The sequence below is a fragment of the Oryctolagus cuniculus genome, chromosome 5, assembly GCF_964237555.1.
Source record: "Oryctolagus cuniculus chromosome 5, mOryCun1.1, whole genome shotgun sequence".
Lineage (NCBI taxonomy): Eukaryota > Metazoa > Chordata > Mammalia > Lagomorpha > Leporidae > Oryctolagus > Oryctolagus cuniculus.
The window spans coordinates 17,472,063-17,488,996 of NC_091436.1; the positions used below are offsets into that span (position 1 = coordinate 17,472,063).

A 16,934-nucleotide genomic window follows, 5' to 3' on the forward strand; every position below is an offset into this window, starting at 1 on the left:
CTGGTATCCTGGTTTTGATTGATTTTCACTTGCAAATGGAAAGCCTATCCTTGGTCGGTGTGCCCCATAAAACAGGTAGTGGGCTGGATTAGGTCCATGGCTGGAGCTCACCAGCCCAGCTGGGCCATCGCTAGTCCCTTCCACCCATGCCTCATGTAGCTTTCTTAGGAACCCCTCCCGTATGTTGGCCACGTTGAGCTGTGCTGTCAGGGAACCCCGTTCATATTTCTCTGTCAGCCCTTTCCAAATGACATTGAAGCCACTGCCTATGTGTCTGACTGCCTATCAGGGGGGCAGAGATGGTGCCTCCCTCCTCTCATGCTCCTGGCTCTAGCCTGTGGCTTCCTGATAGGTGACAACAGAGGCTTTGAGCGGCTGATGCATGGAGTTGGACTTTCCAGGATGGTGTCTGAGCCACCTCCCCTGATTGGCCTGGGGCCCTGCAGGGCAATAGATCCTCATAAGTGAGAAAGAAGCATGTGGACCACACTTTGGGCCAGACTCCATAACTCCATTTGGAGAAGAGAAAGCAGTAAGTGCGGAAGGAGCGTGCTAGAGCCTGAATGTGTGCATCCTCCCAAAACTCATAAAGTGAAACTTAGGAATTATGCAATGGCATCCTCATGAATCAGAGTATTGCCCCAATAAAAGGGGCCCCAGAGAGCTCCCTTGGCCTTTGTACCCCGCAAGGATACTGTAAGACACCACCTGTGAACCAGGAAGCTGGCCCGCCCCAGACATGGAATCTGCCGGCACCTTGATCTTGCACTCACCAGCTTCCAGACTGTGAGAAATGCATTTCTGCTCCTTATAAGCCTCACAGGTTGTTGTTCTACATGTTGGAGCATGAGAACCACCAGCCACACTTGAATATAGACCACTGGTGGTCTTGAAGACTGATGTGGACTGCGTCAATGTTGGGGAGGTTGGGGGAAACAGCTGTCAAGCACCCGTATGTCTCTGGAAGAAGATGAGGATGCCACAAGGGTCCCAGAGGTCACAGGCACACACCAGCAGGTGGGCACCTGCAGCATGGCGGACCATAGTGTATCCGCACAGGTGAGTGAGCCACAGTGTGCAGTGGCTGCAGCAGGAGCAAGACCCCAGAGGGTGAGGCATGGGGAGGGGCTCCCTAGAACAGCAGGTATAGGACAAGCCCCGCCTACAGGTTCAGAAGCCTGGAAAGATGCATAGCACAGGTCAGATGCACAGAGTCTGCAGCCAGCCCATCTGGGTCAAGCCCCAGCTCCACCCTTTACTATCTGGTCGACCTTGGGTAGATGGCTTCATCTCTGTCTGTCTCAGTGCCTCATCTATAACATAGTGACATTGACAGTTCCTGCTGTGAGAATGCTGTAAGGGAGTAATGAGCTAATACAAGCGAATGAATCAGAGCAGTGTCTGACATCTGGCTAACACCATGATGTCATCGTCATCATTATGATGACCATCAAGGATCCATAGCCAGTAGGACCTAAGGGGACATTTTTGGTGCTTGGCACTGAACTAACTACATGCTGCCCCCTGAGTCCCTCATGTCCAGAACGTTCCATGCTCCAAAATGGACTCCGCCCTTCTCCTGGGTTCTCACCTCCCCGTAAAGAACACAGCTGGCTCCAGGTGGGCTTAAGAGCCCTCAGGGATGAAACACATTTGGCTTCCAGAATTGCACCACCCTGGCTTCAAATACCGGCTCCGCTGATTCAAATGTGGGTCAAGGTGTTTCAGCTTCCTGGTGTGAACATGGCCACAACCTCCAGCACGAGGTTCCTGTGAGGATTTCAATGAACGGCTTTCTCAAAAGGCAAAGCAGTCTTGCTAAGGTTATTTAAACACCAATCAACTGCACCTGGTCAGAGCGGGAGTCTTTATGAACAGTAAAAAAGTGGAAAGTGAATCACTGTGAATCAGATGCATTTCTAACTGCTGGGATAGGATCAAGGGGTCCCCTCTTCTGCCGCTGTCCACTCCACACTGCACATCCTGATTATGTAGATTGGCTGTATGAGTTAGCTGTTCCTGTAGAATAAATTACTCCTGTACTTACCAGTAACTCCCATCTTCTGTCATTTCTGATCAGGAATTGGAAGCAGCCTCACTGAGTGGTTTGACTCGCAGTCTCTCAGGAGTTATGATCCAGAGATCCTCGGGAGCTGCAGTACCTGCGGGCCTGATGGCTCTGGAGGCTTTGATTCCAAGATGGCGCGCCCGCATGACTGGCACTGGAAAGAGGCTTCATTTCACCAGCATGGGAACCTCAGGAGGAGCCCTACAGCCTGGCAAGTGGCTCGCCCCAGGAGCAAGTCATCTGAGGGAGCACACGGGACACTGCCGTGACTTTTGCGACCCAGACTCTGAAGTCTGGTGCCACTGTTTTCACAATATCCCATCAGTTACACAGGCAGCCCTGTCGCATCTGTGTGGAGACTGCAGAGTGTGCCTATCAAGAGGCAAGAATCACGGGCCGGCGTTGTGCCGTGGTGGATTAAGCTACCCCCTGCAGTGTTGGCCTGCATCCCACTTCAGAGTCCCAGCTGCTCTGCTTCCTATGCAACTCCCCGCTAATGCACCTGGGAACGCAGTGGAAGATGGAGCAAGTGCTTGGGCCTCTGTCACCCGCATGGGGGATCTAGATGAAGTTCCTGGCTCCTGGCTCCTGGCTTGGCTGAGTCCCAGCTGTTACAGCCATGTGGGGGCTGAACTGGTGGATGGGAGATCGATCTACTCCTAACCCTCACCCTGTAACTGCTTTTCAAATAAATTATTTTTTTTTAAAAAAGAGGCAAGAATCATTGAAGCCCAGCTTGTAGGCTGGTCATCCCATTGACCAAAGCCTTAAAGCCCATTTTCTGAACGCCTAGATGAAGTCAACTTTGATAATAGCTTGCTGTTTTACTGCAAGACTCCCTTATCAAACTTCACCAAGATTCCTTAGCCTAGACAGATGCTCTCTCCCAAGGTCAGATTTTGCTGAGTCCTGAGTACAACATGAGTGGGCGGGTTCTCTTGGAGGAGGAGATCAAGGAGTGGGACAGGGCATGTCTTACCCTGAAACAGCTCAGTGTCTTTCAGATATTCTGTGACTGGCTGTGTGCGTGTGGCAGATACCAGAATATTTTACACCAACAGCAGGTGCTCTTCCTCTTGGGAAAGGTCTCTGGGACTGCTATTCACCGGTGGATGTGTCACCTCTAGTCTGAAGCAGTTGAGTGTGATTTATCCATTCTCCTTCTCCTGAGTTACCTGCTGATAAGACGCTCAGCAGTAGAGAAAACCATGCACTAGAAGGCGACTGAGCAGCCTTCTACCTGGATCCCTGAAGGAATGCACGGTGCAGAGCTCTCCCCCTGCCTCTTGAGGCGTCTACACTGAACACTGCACGGTGCTGAGAGAGAGCAGTAAACCTTTCCTGTGTTATGCCACCAGAATGTTCAGGGTTTTGTTACTACAGCTACTGTTACTTACTATGACTAAGACCAATTAAGTTACATTTAAATCTTTGCTATTCTTGCATTTCATTAACTTATTACAAAACCGAGCCATGTCTACTTTCTTTAATTCTTGTGCTTTCTCATAGAGCACATTGATTTTTTCAATAGTAAGAGCAGCAAAGCCCCAGAACATAACTGTAAGGTGCAAATGCATAAAGTCACAACTTATTACAAGACATATGCATCAAAAGAACAAACAGGGAGGTGGAGCTTACAGATGAAAGGTCAATAAGGATTATTTAAAAACCTAATACTATCTATCGACCCAACGTATTCCAAAAATAAAGGCATTCTACCTCGTAATAAATGCCAAAATACCACAAACGTCTTTTTATATCTCAGGAACTAAGGCAATAAAAAAAAAATCTTTAACTACGTAGTTCTAGAATTAAAGGTCATCTTTGAGGATCTCAGTGACACATTTATAAATAATTCCTAATATCTTACAGGCAGCATCAAAGCTGCTTCTCAATCCCTTTCTATGGAAAAAAAAAAAAAAACACACCTGCTGGGCCACACCCTCGATTTGTAATTTAGACCCCTTTTGTTTCTGTGCTAGCCCCGAGGAAACTGAGGACCACAGGCAAAGAGGAGAACTTGGCAGGGTATCTGCTCTCGCCCATTCACCGTCCCTTCCTGAGCGTCATCCGCTCCTGGGCGACACCACCCCTCTGGGGCCTCTTCTTCAGGTTCCCTGCGCTCTCAGGTTCCACCGAGTCTTGGAGCAACAGCAGGGACCCAGCCAGGCAGAATTCCCAGCCTCCATCCCTGCTTCAGAGCCTGCAGGTCTTTCTGAAGTCTCACTTGCACACGGGTCGCCCCCTACTGGCCACATTCATGGTACAATGACCTCAGGCTGAGCTAATAAGCTCTTGCTCCCAAATCTATTCTATTATTTTCCTTTGTTGGCTCATGAAGCTCTTTCTAACCTCTTCTCTAGGGACCTGAGCATGTCTGCTTGCAGAAGGGGTGCTCAGTGGAGGCCCCGAGTGGGCTGGGAGATGACCCTACTGTAAGTGTTCCTATCACAGTCCTATCTGCAGCTCGCTAACCTGTCTGGTGTTGCTGGCTCAGACCCTGTCACTATGAACAACACATTTTCCCCTTTCTGTCTTTTTTTTTTTTTTAAAAAAAAGGAACAAAGGATAAAAAAAAAAAAGCCGGGTAAAGAAAGTCATTGTTTACTCTGTGTCTTGGGACATTTCTTTTCTCTAACGTGTTTCCCAAAGCTGGAATTCCCGGCTGTAGCACAAAAGACAGTGAATGACGTGTTTAAGAGGGTTATTGCAATTTAAACAATTTTGTCACATAAACAAATTAAATAAGCCAAAATAATGTGAACATCATTTTATCTCTTAAATAGTAAAGCATAGGTAGAAAAATAAAAGTAACTTTGTTATCTCAAAAAAAAAAAAAAAAAAAGAGGGTTAGGACATTCATGTACTGTAACAGAATTTTCAGTACATTAAAGATGACTAATTCCCCTCCATGTCAATATGTGTACAAAAGAAATGAGACTCCGGCCACTGAAGTTAACTGTATGAAAAATAAAAGAATGTGTGGCAAGACATTGTCAAAATACTTGAACTAAAAAGAAAGAGAAGCCATCATTTTTAAAAGATGGCTCTGGTCAACAAATTGTTGATTTAGATAACTAACTCTAACACATCTGTATTTACATGATCTGGAAGACATAAATTGATAACACATAGGAAGGTTCTGGAAGGGAAGTAAACTGCAGCTCCTTGAGTATGCGATGAATTTACCAACAGGACTCACTTTCGTCATTGCTACCGAAGTCCTGGTGACAGCCAGCATGAGTGCGCCATCTAGTGGCTTCACTACAAATGCCTTGTGTTGGAATTTGATTCAGAAAGATGCTTTGAATTTCCCATCAACTACAATAAAAGGAGATTCTAAGTGCATTTCCGTGGCATTCACATACAGTTCCAAATTACTTAAGCCAACCATGGAGTGAAAGCTCATGAACTTCACGCAAATGTCTGATTATATAACACTGATTCCATCACCTAAAAGCATCCATTCAACGCAGAAACCCTACAGTGGCTATATACCAAGACACCAGCAGGCTGTGTAAACCAAGTTGCTATCCTCCTGGAAGTTTACTTGCTGAGAGGAACTGCAGGCTCCTCTCTCCTTCTTTGTGTAAGGTATTGAGAGATAGAGTGCTGGTGGCAGCTCATAAAGACACAAGGGTCCCCACATTCAGTAGTCATCTTTCAAATAGCTAGAGGCAGATGCTGTTCACCCAGCAATAACCTGCCCAAATCTCTTGTTCTCCAAGTGGTGATCTGTACTCATTGTAGATCTAAAGTTGCAGCCTAGTCTCATCAGCTCCAGGCAATCTTGCACTTGACCTGGAGTCTCCTCTTCTCTGAGCAGTGTTCCGGGGGCCATCCGTACTCACCTGAGGTTGTTCCCAACTCTCAAAGGCCCTCAGTCCTACACAGGTCTCAAATCAGTCACCTGCACCCTCAGTTGGGGAACTTAATGTCAGCCTGCAGGAAGAAATCAGAGGATACTCAGGGAAGAAAAATTAGAAAACACAATTCAGGGGCCGGCGCCGTGGCTCACTAGGCTAATCCTCCACCTTGCGGTGCCAGCACACCGGGTTCTAGTCCCGGTCGGGGTGCCGGATTCTGTCCCGGTTGCCCCTCTTCCAGGCCAGCTCTCTGCTGTGGCCAGGCAGTGCAGTGGAGGATGGCCCAAGTGCTTGGGCCCTGCACCCGCATGGGAGACCAGGAGAAGCACCTGGCTCCTGCCATCGGATCAGTGCGATGCGCCGGCCACAGCGCGCCGGCTGCAGTGGCCATTGGAGGGTGAACCAACGGCAAAGGAAGACCTTTCTCTCTGTCTCTCTCTCTCACTGTCCACTCTGCCTGTCAAAAAACAAAACAAAACAAAACAAAAACAAAACAAAAAAACAAACACAATTCAGGAAAGGAGGCATTGCAATCGGATGTACAAGTTGCCTTGAAATAACTGCATTTCGTGGGACCCACAAAATCCAAGATAAATGTGTAGAATGATAAAACAGCAGAGCCAGAAGGGATTACAACTTCTTGTAAAGTTTGAGATCAGGTGACAAATCTGAAAACATATCAAGCCACCTGCCATGTCCCCAGTATTGCTCTCCGTAAAGCTGTCTTCACACTGCGACTTTTTCTATCATGTGGTTTCCATTCTTTCACCATGCCTGAGACTTCACATTGTTATTAAAAGGTGTCAATTGGCCGGCGCCAAGGCTCACTAGGCTAATCCTCCGCCTTGCGGCGCCAGCACACCGGGTTCTAGTCCCGGTCGGGGTGCCGGATTCTGTCCTGGTTGCTCCTCTTCCAGGCCAGCTCTCTGTTGTGGCCAGGGAGTGCAGTGGAGGATGGCCCAAGTACTTGGGCCCTGCACCCCATGGGAGACCAGGAGAAGTACCTGGCTCCTGCCATCGAATCAGCGCGGTGCACCAGCCGCAGCTCGCCGGCTGCGGTGGCCATTGGAGGGTGAACCAACAGCAAAGGAAGACCTTTCTCTCTGTCTCTCTCTCTCACTGTCCACTCTGCCTGTCCAAAAAAAAAAAAAAAAGGTGTCAATTGCCTTCAAAAATGAGCAGAGTGCACTCTGACTGGTGGAGCATACAATGCTGGCATTATTTGGCTGTCACTGTGTTTCTTCTAATCATGCAGCCTAGGACTGCATGACTTCTGCAACCGTGCAGTATGTTAGTTCACATCATGCTTGCCCATGTCCTAGAATCTCCAGTTGACTTGCTCTTACCCCTGCTGCTCTTGGACAGCTGGTTTTGAGGCTTTATGGGACTTCATATTTCTCTGTATTAAATCTCACTTTACAATTTCAATCTATAACTCCAGCTTCTTAGACTCTTTTTGGGCTCCTCCTACTATCTCTGTCAGTTTTGTGTCAATCATGAATTAGAAAGGTATTTTATTGGTCTTTGACCAATTCTTTATTAGGAGCCACACAGAAAGCCTGCTCACTGCAGCACCGGCAGGCAGCAGTGATGGTTAGAATGTTCACTCCTCTGTCTCCACCAGCCTGCAAGCTCCTTGTAAACACTAGTCACTCAATAACTGCTTGTTGAATTGAATTGCGAATCTCCCTTTCCAATACCAGATTAGAGCTTTGTAGATAGGATCCTACTCAAACACTTGTCCTTGGTGAAACTCCCACTGTTCAGCTGGTTAAAGCATGGTCAAGAGACAAAATAACTGTTCCTGACGCTTTCTGCCCAGCTGACAGTTTGCTTCCTGACGTAGCCTTCTTCCTCTGCCACGCACTTGTAACAGCGGCTTAAACTTTCTCAGGTTCCTCTAGGTGCCAGGATCTGTGTTAAGCATTTTAGGTGAGTATCCCATTCCCTCCTTACAACAAAGGTACAATTTTTTTTTTTATTCCCACTCTAGAGATAAGGAAGCTGAGTCACAGTAAGTTGAAGTACAGTGTCCAGGATCACATGACCAATAACTAATGAGCCAGAATCCAAACCCAAGTCAGTTTGGATCAAGAGCCAGGGAGACTTATAAAGACCTGACATACCCTAGAAGAAGAGATGGCATGCTGCTTGTCATGTCCCACTGCGGGCACCCATTCATTGCCACATACCAGAGATTTCTACTGACAATCGATACCTTTTGTTCAAAAGAGACTCCTGGGCACATTGGCATTGTGGTGTAGCGGGTAAAGCCACCACCTGTAACACCGGCATCCTATATGGGCACTGGTTCAAGTCTTAGCTGTTCTACTTCCAATCCAGCTCCCTGTTAATGGCCTGGGAAAGCAGCAGAGGATGATCCAAATGCTTGGGTCCCTGACACCCAAGTGGGAAACCCACATAAAGTTCCTAGCTCCTGGCTTCAGCCTGGCCCAGTGCAGGCCATTGCGGCCAGCCAGGAGCCAAGACCCATGAGCCATTGTGGAGATATTACATTTTTTTCCTGGTTTCATACTTTATCAACTGGTGACAGTTGGCTTTCTGATTCTTTTGAAGATTTTTTCTTATTTGACAGAGATACAGTAAGGAGAGAGAGACAGAGAGAGAGAGAGAGAGAGAGAGAGAGATCCATCTGCCGATTCACTCCTGAAGTGACTGCAATGGCCAGGGCTGGGCAGCCTACAGCCAAGAAATTCATCTGGTCTCCTCCACTGGAGGCAGGAATGCATGCACTTGGACCATCTCCTGCCACTTTTCCCAGACCACTGGCAGGGAGCTGGACCAGAGCAGGGCAGCTGGGGCACACCTGCTACACCACAAGGACAGCCTCCTTCAATTTTTTTAATCTAGCAATTTTTATTAGGAACAAATTTACTATATAATTTGCATCCCCTGGTTAAGTAATTTAAACTAGAACTTTTGGGTTAATTTTCAAAAAATAATTATAATTGTACTTATTGAATATTCATGGTATTATGTATGATTGCTTATATTTTCTCCCAAAAAGCTGATGATCAAATTTGTTTTGAGACCGCAGATTGTTAGAAAACACTGTCTCTTGATTTTCAGGATTTATTGAATTATTGTGTTTCCACTTGAGAGTGGTGATTTGACCTCTTTCATAATGATGGTATGACTCCATTTTACAGGAATATATAGACTATTTTTTAGAAGTAAGAACAGTTTGCTGAAAAGAAATCAGCATTTGAAAGAGTTCGATGTGCCCTCATAGTCACTGCACCCCAATTCACAATAGTTAAGATATGGAATCAACCCAGATGTCCATCAAGTGAAGACAAACAAAGAAATTATGATGTGTGTACACCAAGGAATATTACACAATGATAAAAAATGAAATGCTGTCATTTGCTACAAAATGGATGCAACTAGAAACATTATACTCAGTGAAATAAGCCAATCCCCAAAAGACAGATACCATATATTCTCCCTGATCTGAGATAACTAATAGAGTATCTACAAGGTAATCTATAGGAGTGAAATTGACACTTTGAGAGGCAATTACTATTATTTTTTTTGACAGGCAGAATGGACAGTGAGAGAGAGAGAGACAGAGAGGAAGGTCTTCCTTTTTCCATTGGTTCACCCCCCAGTGGCTGCTGCGGCCGGCACGCTGTGGCCGGCGCACCGCACTGATCCGAAGCCGGGAGCCAAGTACTACTCCTGGTCTCCCATGGGGTGCAGGGCCCAAGGACTTGGGCCATCTTCCACTGCCTTCCTGGGCCACAACAGAGAGCTGGCCTGGAAGAGGGGCAACCGGGACAGAATCTGGCGCCCCAACCTGGACTAGAACCCCAGGGTGCTGGCGCCGCAGGTGGAGGATTAACCTAGTGAGCCGCAGCGCTGGCAGCAATTATTTTTAACAGCTCATTGTTGACTATTGAGGAAAAGTGTTTTTTCTCCATACTATTTGTTGAACTGTTTACTTACTGTAGGGTTAATCTTATGAGTATAAAGTTAACTGAAAATAGATCTTTGTAAAATATAAGAATGGAGGGGGGCAGCAGCACTGTGGCGTAGCGGGTAAATCCACCACCTGCATAGCCAGCATCCAATATGAGCACCAGCTCAAGTCCTGGCTGTTCCACTTTCAATCTGGCTCTCTGCTGTGGCCTGGGAAAGCAGCAGAAGATGGCTCAAGTCCTTGGACCCCTGCACCCGTGTGGGAGACCAGGAAGAAGTTCCTGTCTTCAGATCAGCTCCAGCTGTGCAGCCATCTGGGGAGTGAACCAGAGGATGGAAGACCTCTCTCTCTCTCTCTCTCTCTCTCTCTGCCTCCCTGTAACTCTGCCTTTTAAATAAACAAATAAATCTTAAAAGAAAAAAAAAAGAATGGGAATAGGAGAGGGAATAAGAAGGGTGGGAGTTTGGTCAGGAGGGAGGGTAGGGTGGGAAGTATCACTATGTTCCTAAATCTGAATACAGGAAATATGTGAAATTTGTATACGTTAAACAAAATTTGTTAAAAAGGAAAAAAGAAAAGTTCGCATTGAAGTTTGGTGTCTTTGTTTGCACTGTGACTGTCACCTCCAGTGGCGCTTTATAGCTTCACAATAGAGATGGCCCCGTTTGATTCTTAAATGAGTGTTAGGGTAGCATGGCTGGTGTTACCCGAAGAGGACGCACACAAAGGTTGGCTGTGGCTCCTGGAACAGGCTCCTGGCCAGGCCGGGTGGCTGACGGCATCTATCTGGGGTTGGCTGTTTTTTCCGGGATCAGAGGGAGCCCTGCCTCAGGTTGGCACAAGAGTCTTTGTGCTTGCTTCCTGATTTTCAGGTACGATAAAGGCTCCTCATGACAAGTCTTCTTTTACAGAATAATTTCATATGAGAAACAGTGAACATCAGACATAACTGACTACATAGCAGAAAGTAGGCGAGTTATCAGACTCTCTCCTTTCTAATTTTAGTTTTGAAAAAAGATCTTCTGAAAAGTAGCAGGTACATATTTCAGTTCACGTTTTATGATTGATCATAGGAATATGAATTATAAAATGGAAAATGGTATTTTAAATGTTGTATATTTTATTTTTACTTATTTGAAAGGCAGAGAAACACAGAAAAGGAGATCTTCCAGCCACTGGTCATTTCCCAAATGCCCACAACAGCCATGACTGAGCCAGGTCAAAGCTAGGGACCCGGAACTCAATTCAGGTCTCCCAGTTGGGTGACAGGGACCCAGACACTTGAGCCACTACCTGGTGCTTCCCAGAGTGTGCATTTGCTGGAAGCTGGAAGGGGAGTATAGCCAAGAGGAAGTCACACACTGTGAAGTTAGATGTGTGTGTCCCAAGCCATGTCTTAACTACCGCACCAAAAGACCACTGCAGAAAATGGCATTTGAACTCATACCTATCTGAATGGAAGCCTTGGAGTTGTTTTAATACTTCAATAAAATTTATCATTTGGAAACAAGCCATTTATCTCAATGGACGTGATCCATAGCTTCTACAACTGAAATTCTGTGTTGTATTAAAATTCGTGAAGACTGGTGTTTTTCGTGATGAAGGCCAAACACTGAATTGCTTTAGAAAAAGCTGTCCATAATCAGACTATTGTCAAGAGGTCTTATGTTTAAATAACTCCATGGAATGTGAGCATTTTGAAATACGTTCTATGTATGCGGTCTTCAAAAAGTTCATGGAAGGCATACCATGAAAAAACTACACATGGATTTAAAAATGTTTCATATCAAAATACACTTACCTTTTAGTCCATTTCCCATAGACTTTTTAAAGTAATCTGGTATATTTGTACCCAAAGTGCTGGAAGAAAAGAAATTCAGGTTAGAAATTGTCTTCTAGGGGCTGGCACTGTGGCAAAGAGAGTAAAGCTGCCTCTTGCAGTGCCAGCATGCCATATGGGCGCTGGTTCAAGTCCTGGCTGCTCCACTTCCGATCCAGCTCCAGGCTGGTGTGCCTGGAAAAGCAGCAAGAAGATGACCCAAAAGCTTGGGCCCCTGCACCCTAGTGGGAGACCTGTAAGCTCCTGACTCTGGTTTCAGTCATTGTGGCCATTTGGGGAGTGAACCATCAGGTAGAAGATCTCTCTCTCTCTCTCTCTCACTCTCTCTATCTGTAACATCACCTTTCACATAAATAAATAAATCTTTAAAAGAAAAAGAAGTTGCCTTCTTTATTGTCTTCAACTCTTCTCTGCTTTTTTTCTTTTCTTGTTTAAAAATTTATTTGAAAGACAGAGTTACAGAAAGGCAGAGGCATAGAGAGGTCTTCCTTCCACTAGTTCACTCTTCAAATGGTTGCAATGGCCAGAGCTGAGCTGATCCAAAAGCAGGAGATAGATCCAAAGTCATAGCAGAGAGCTGGATTGGAAGTGGAGCAGCCAGGACTTGAACCAGTGCCCATATGGGATGCTGGCACTGCAGGGGGTGGTTTTACCTGCTATGCTATAGCACCGGCCTCTGTTTTTTTTCTTTAAAATGTTTCATTAGTGTCAGTTGCCTTAAACCTTTGTAGAAATAAGACATATTTTAAAAAATAAATGAGAGGAGCCTGTACTGTGGTGAGGGGGTAAAGCTACCATCTGCAGCGTTGGCATCCCATTAGGGAGCCGGTTCGAGTCCCAGCTGCTCCACTTCAGATCCAGCTCTCTGCTATGGCCTGGGAAAGCAGTCGAAGATGGCCCAAGCACCTGTGTGGGAGAGCTAGAAGAGGCTCCTGGCTCTTGGCTTCAGATCAGCGCAGCTCCAGCTGTGCAGCCAACTAGGGAGTGAACCAGCAGATGGAAGGCCTCTCTCTCTCTGCCTCTCTGTGTAATTCTTTCAAATAAATAAATAAATCTTTTAAAAAGTAAATAAATAAGAAAGACTCATGCATTTAACAAATGCTCATATTGCATCAAGTATGATTTTGGCCAACAAAACTGGTGTTTGGATATGAAGTCAAGAATTACATACCATCCATTAGCTCTGATTTTCCCGCCCTGCATTCGTTTCTAGTGATTGTCCCACCTCTTTCAATCTATATTCTCCCTCCAGATTCTCCCCCACAATTTCTCCTTGATAGGGTCACGGCCAGAGCTCACCCTGGCTCTGGTTTAGTTTCTGACTCTAAGCTGGGAGAATCAGAGCTTTGCTTTCAGTATTCAACACGCATGCATGGATGAAAATCGGCCTAAGTGAAATCACTTCTTTCCCTTAGTCTTTAATCAAGGGAATTGCCGAAGCGTTCATTGCATTCAAACACCTAATTGAAAGTCAGAAATCTGCTAGCTTCTAATACACAGAGTCTGTGACAAGAGCTTCACAGGGCCCCAGTTCACTTTTACAGGTGGACTCCTGGGGGCTGGTGAGGCCTCACAGGGTTGGCATAGTCCTTTTATGTTCCAGTGGTTGGGATGTCCATCTCAGCCATTCGCCCTCATGAGGTCACTGGCCCAGGTTTTAGTCTTTCTGAAGTGAATACTTTAACTCTGCAAGGTGACCTGAGACAGACCATGCAGGAACGCGATGGAGCCCTCACTTGAGGAGCCAGCATGCAGAGGCACCGGCTTTAGATGAGCAGGGCTCTGTTGCCATGCAAACAGTGAGGCACAGCCCTCCTTCTTGGCTTTTGGGGTCCCCAGGCCAGCTGCTGGCGGCCCCCTCACAAGCTGCGGCAGGGCCCTGATTCCACAGGCGCAGCATCACTGATCTGGACTTGCGCTGGGCAGCGGCCGACCTTGGCAGTTGTCAGCATGCCATTCTGAGACAGAAGAGGGGCTTATTTTGTCTTTCCTACTTCCTGCTTCCAGCTGAATTGGATCGCAGCCAAATGACATTTGGCAGGATGCCAAGATAGCACTTACCTCCGCCATGATAGGTAGGGGGTGTGTTTGACTAAAGGCTGAAAATTGATGGCGTGGGATCTGCACTGCCAAATGCTGCCACAGGAGGAGGGTTGCCGAAGCAGGTTTTCCACTTCGTGGAGCCTTGGTGGACGGCAGCTGAGCTGCACAGCACCGTGGAGCGACCTTCTCAGGATCAGAGCTCCCACACTGCAACCAGGCACTGCTCTCCGGCCCATCGATGTATTAACGCTGCAATCCTTATAACAGCCCTCTGGGGTTGGGGCTGTGGCATCTCCCGCCCACCTCATTTCTGCAAAGGAGATTCTCAACAGGGGGCTTGAAATGCTTCTCTGGATCGCACTGCTAGGAGAGGAGCCCAGTTGTCCAGGCCCCCCTCCTACCCACTGCGTCCCCAAAAGACTTGGATGTTCTGTTCACCTGCTATTTACGTGGGTGCGCTGAGGTTGGGGAAGAAAAGGCCTCAGTTCTTTGTTGTGCTGTAGTTGCAGTTTTTAAAAATCTTTTTCTTTTAAATGTGCTATTTCCTTTTCTAAGATATACTAGTAAACTCCAAAAATATTATCTTCTCTTAAGAACATCTCTGCTTAAAAATAAGGAAAGAAGTAGGGAAGGAAGCAGAATGGGGAGGAGGGAGGGAGAGAGGCAGGTTGGACCAAGCGATGAGACGCATCTGCAGAAAGGAGGGAGATGTCAGAACACTTCTACCCCTCGCCCCACCTCCGTCAGCGTCCCTGGCTGTGGCTGCATTGCTCAGGCTCCTGGCCCCTACCTACTGGCCGTCGATGGTCCCAGCTTCCTCCAGATGGTCCAGGCCCCTCCTCACTGCTCCTCCAGCCCTGGCGGTGGAGGGAGGTAGGAGCTAATCACTCATCATCTCAGGGTTCCTGCTTTGTTTTCCCAGAATTCCCATCACCTGTGCAACCAATTTCTTGCTTTAATTCCCCTTCTGGAAATACACAGAACGATGTCTGTTTACCTGGCTGGATCTTGTCTGGTTCACCCTGTGACTGCTGTGTGAGGGTCTCCCATCCCTTCCTAGAGCTGAGCATGTTTCTAAAAACAGCCTTGAATTTGCTTTTCAGGGCATATACTTACACACACATAATGTCTAGTCATCCCCATACTTCCAGCTTGGCAGCAGAAATTCCAAGAAAAACCCAGAGTGCTGAAGAGCGAGGAGGTTGCACTGGGTTCAGTCCCTTCCCGCCACCCCACCCTCCAGACACAGACTCCAGACACAGACACTTCCAGTAATTCTGCAGGCTCTGTTGCAGCTGGGTCACTCTGCTGCTAAACCTGAGACCCAGGATCCCACCAGAGGGGCAGAAAGGTTTTGGCTCCATCTCCCAACCACCTAGTGCTGTCATCCAAACCGCAGGGTTCATCCTGCCTGCCAGCTCTTTACTGAGAGACTTACATCGTGTCTGGCCTAGTGCCAGATGCCCAGAGGACACGGAGCCCAGGGAGACCTGCTGCTGGCTCTCTCAGAGCTGAAAGTTGCGTTGAGGGCTGGACCTGAGGGAGAGGGTGATAAATGAGCTTGGAGAGGACACGGGGGGTGCCCAGGGGAGAGAGTGGCCAAGTGTGGTCTTTCCCTACCGAAGTCTGAAGAATCTGGAAGACTTCTTCAACAAAGGGACAGAAAGCTGGCTTTTCAAGAATGGGATGGAGAAGGGCCTGGGAGGGTGTTTTGGGTCTAAGCAGGGAGGACCAGCAAGAGCATCAGGGGACACAGTAGACAGGCCCTGGCCCCTGGAGGGAGCAGACCTGGATGGTGCTCAGACTCCCTGAAGCTTGCTGTCTTCCACATTCCCCCCGACTCCAGGTACCCCACCTGGAACAGCTGGTCCCAGTGAACAGAGGACAAGGAGACCATCGCAGCTCCCTGTGAGCTCGTCCCCAGCTCCTCCCTGCCTCCCTGCCCCTTGCTGATTCTCCCCCTCCCCCCCTGCAGTTGCCCTTCCTCCGCCCCACTCTGGAGGTTTATTTTCCATTCCTTTGGTGGCCCCGCTGTTTGCTTGCTTGCTAAGAAATTTATACATTCCAGACTGCATCCAAGACAGTGCGGGGTGGAAACCAAATGCAAATCAACTAGAGGGAAGGGGCAGAGTCAGCAGAAACCTAAAGGCCTCCCAATAGCAGATCCCAAGCCTGTGCAAACATCTGAGCTGCCCCTCTCCTGCTCTCTGCCCTGGGTCAATGCAACTTATGTATGGTCCCTTCTCTGCCTCCTAGAGGCTCACGTATGCTTGCTCGGGCTTTGCACAGGAGCCCAGTACTGGGCAAGGGCAGTGGTTCCTTCCCCTCTCTCCCCACCCTGCCTGACCCTCCCACCACTGTGTGCCTTGGCTCCAGCACTTCTGTTCCTAAACCCTTGAGTTCAGATCCTCACCTGCTGAAGAATCTTCTGGAACTGAAACTCCCGTCTGCACTGGGAGGGTGTGTTTGGCCTTTGACAGTTCAACTCTGTGGAAGTCCCCAGTCGCTCAGTGTGAATTCATGCAACCTCTCTTCCTGGGGACAGGACCTTGGGCACCGTAGCTCGGGATCTTGTTTTGACTATAACCGCTTCCTCCTCTTCAGGTATCCTGGAGTCAGCATGGTTCAAATCCCACTTGGTTGTTCACAGCACCTCTCCCCCTGCCCCAGTCTGCAGTAGCCATTAATCTGAGCACTAGGGCTATAGAAGTAAGCTTGATTGACAAGAGGGCTTAGAATTCACCATCTGCTGGGGCTGGTGTCATAGCATAGCAGGCTCGGTAAAACCACCGCCTGAGATACCAACATCCCATATGGATGCTGTTCCACTTCCAGTGCAGATCCCCGTTAATAACAACACAGGATGGCCCAGAGTTTGGGGCCCTATTGTACATGTGGGAGACCTGGAGGAAGTTCCTGGCTCTGGCTTCAGCCTGGCCCAGCCCACCACTGCAATCATCTGGGAAGTGGGTCAGCTTTCTGATCACCTCAGTTCTCAGTGCTCCCTTATCATGGAAGGCATTCAGGGGTAGTATCAGTAAGCCTTACTCATGGATTTGGATGTGGGCAAGGAGAAAATGATACAAATTTAACATGATTTAAGGATCCCATATAAAGGCCTATGAACAGGGCCCTGGTAGGGGATAAGAGAGACTTCAAAGTGCTATTTGGAGT

The 16,934-nt window shown here is 47.7% G+C and overlaps 1 long non-coding RNA gene across 1 annotated transcript; it reads right to left on the bottom strand.

Moving 5' to 3' along the window:
- Positions 1 to 5: 5 nt before the first annotated feature.
- Positions 6 to 16,430, bottom strand: LOC138849776 (uncharacterized). Its single transcript, XR_011388929.1, has 4 exons — positions 16,174 to 16,430; positions 14,551 to 14,617; positions 11,679 to 11,737; positions 6 to 6,010 (listed from the first exon to the last, which is right to left on the bottom strand). It is a non-coding gene; the product is annotated as an uncharacterized lncRNA (long non-coding RNA).
- Positions 16,431 to 16,934: the final 504 nt, after the last annotated feature.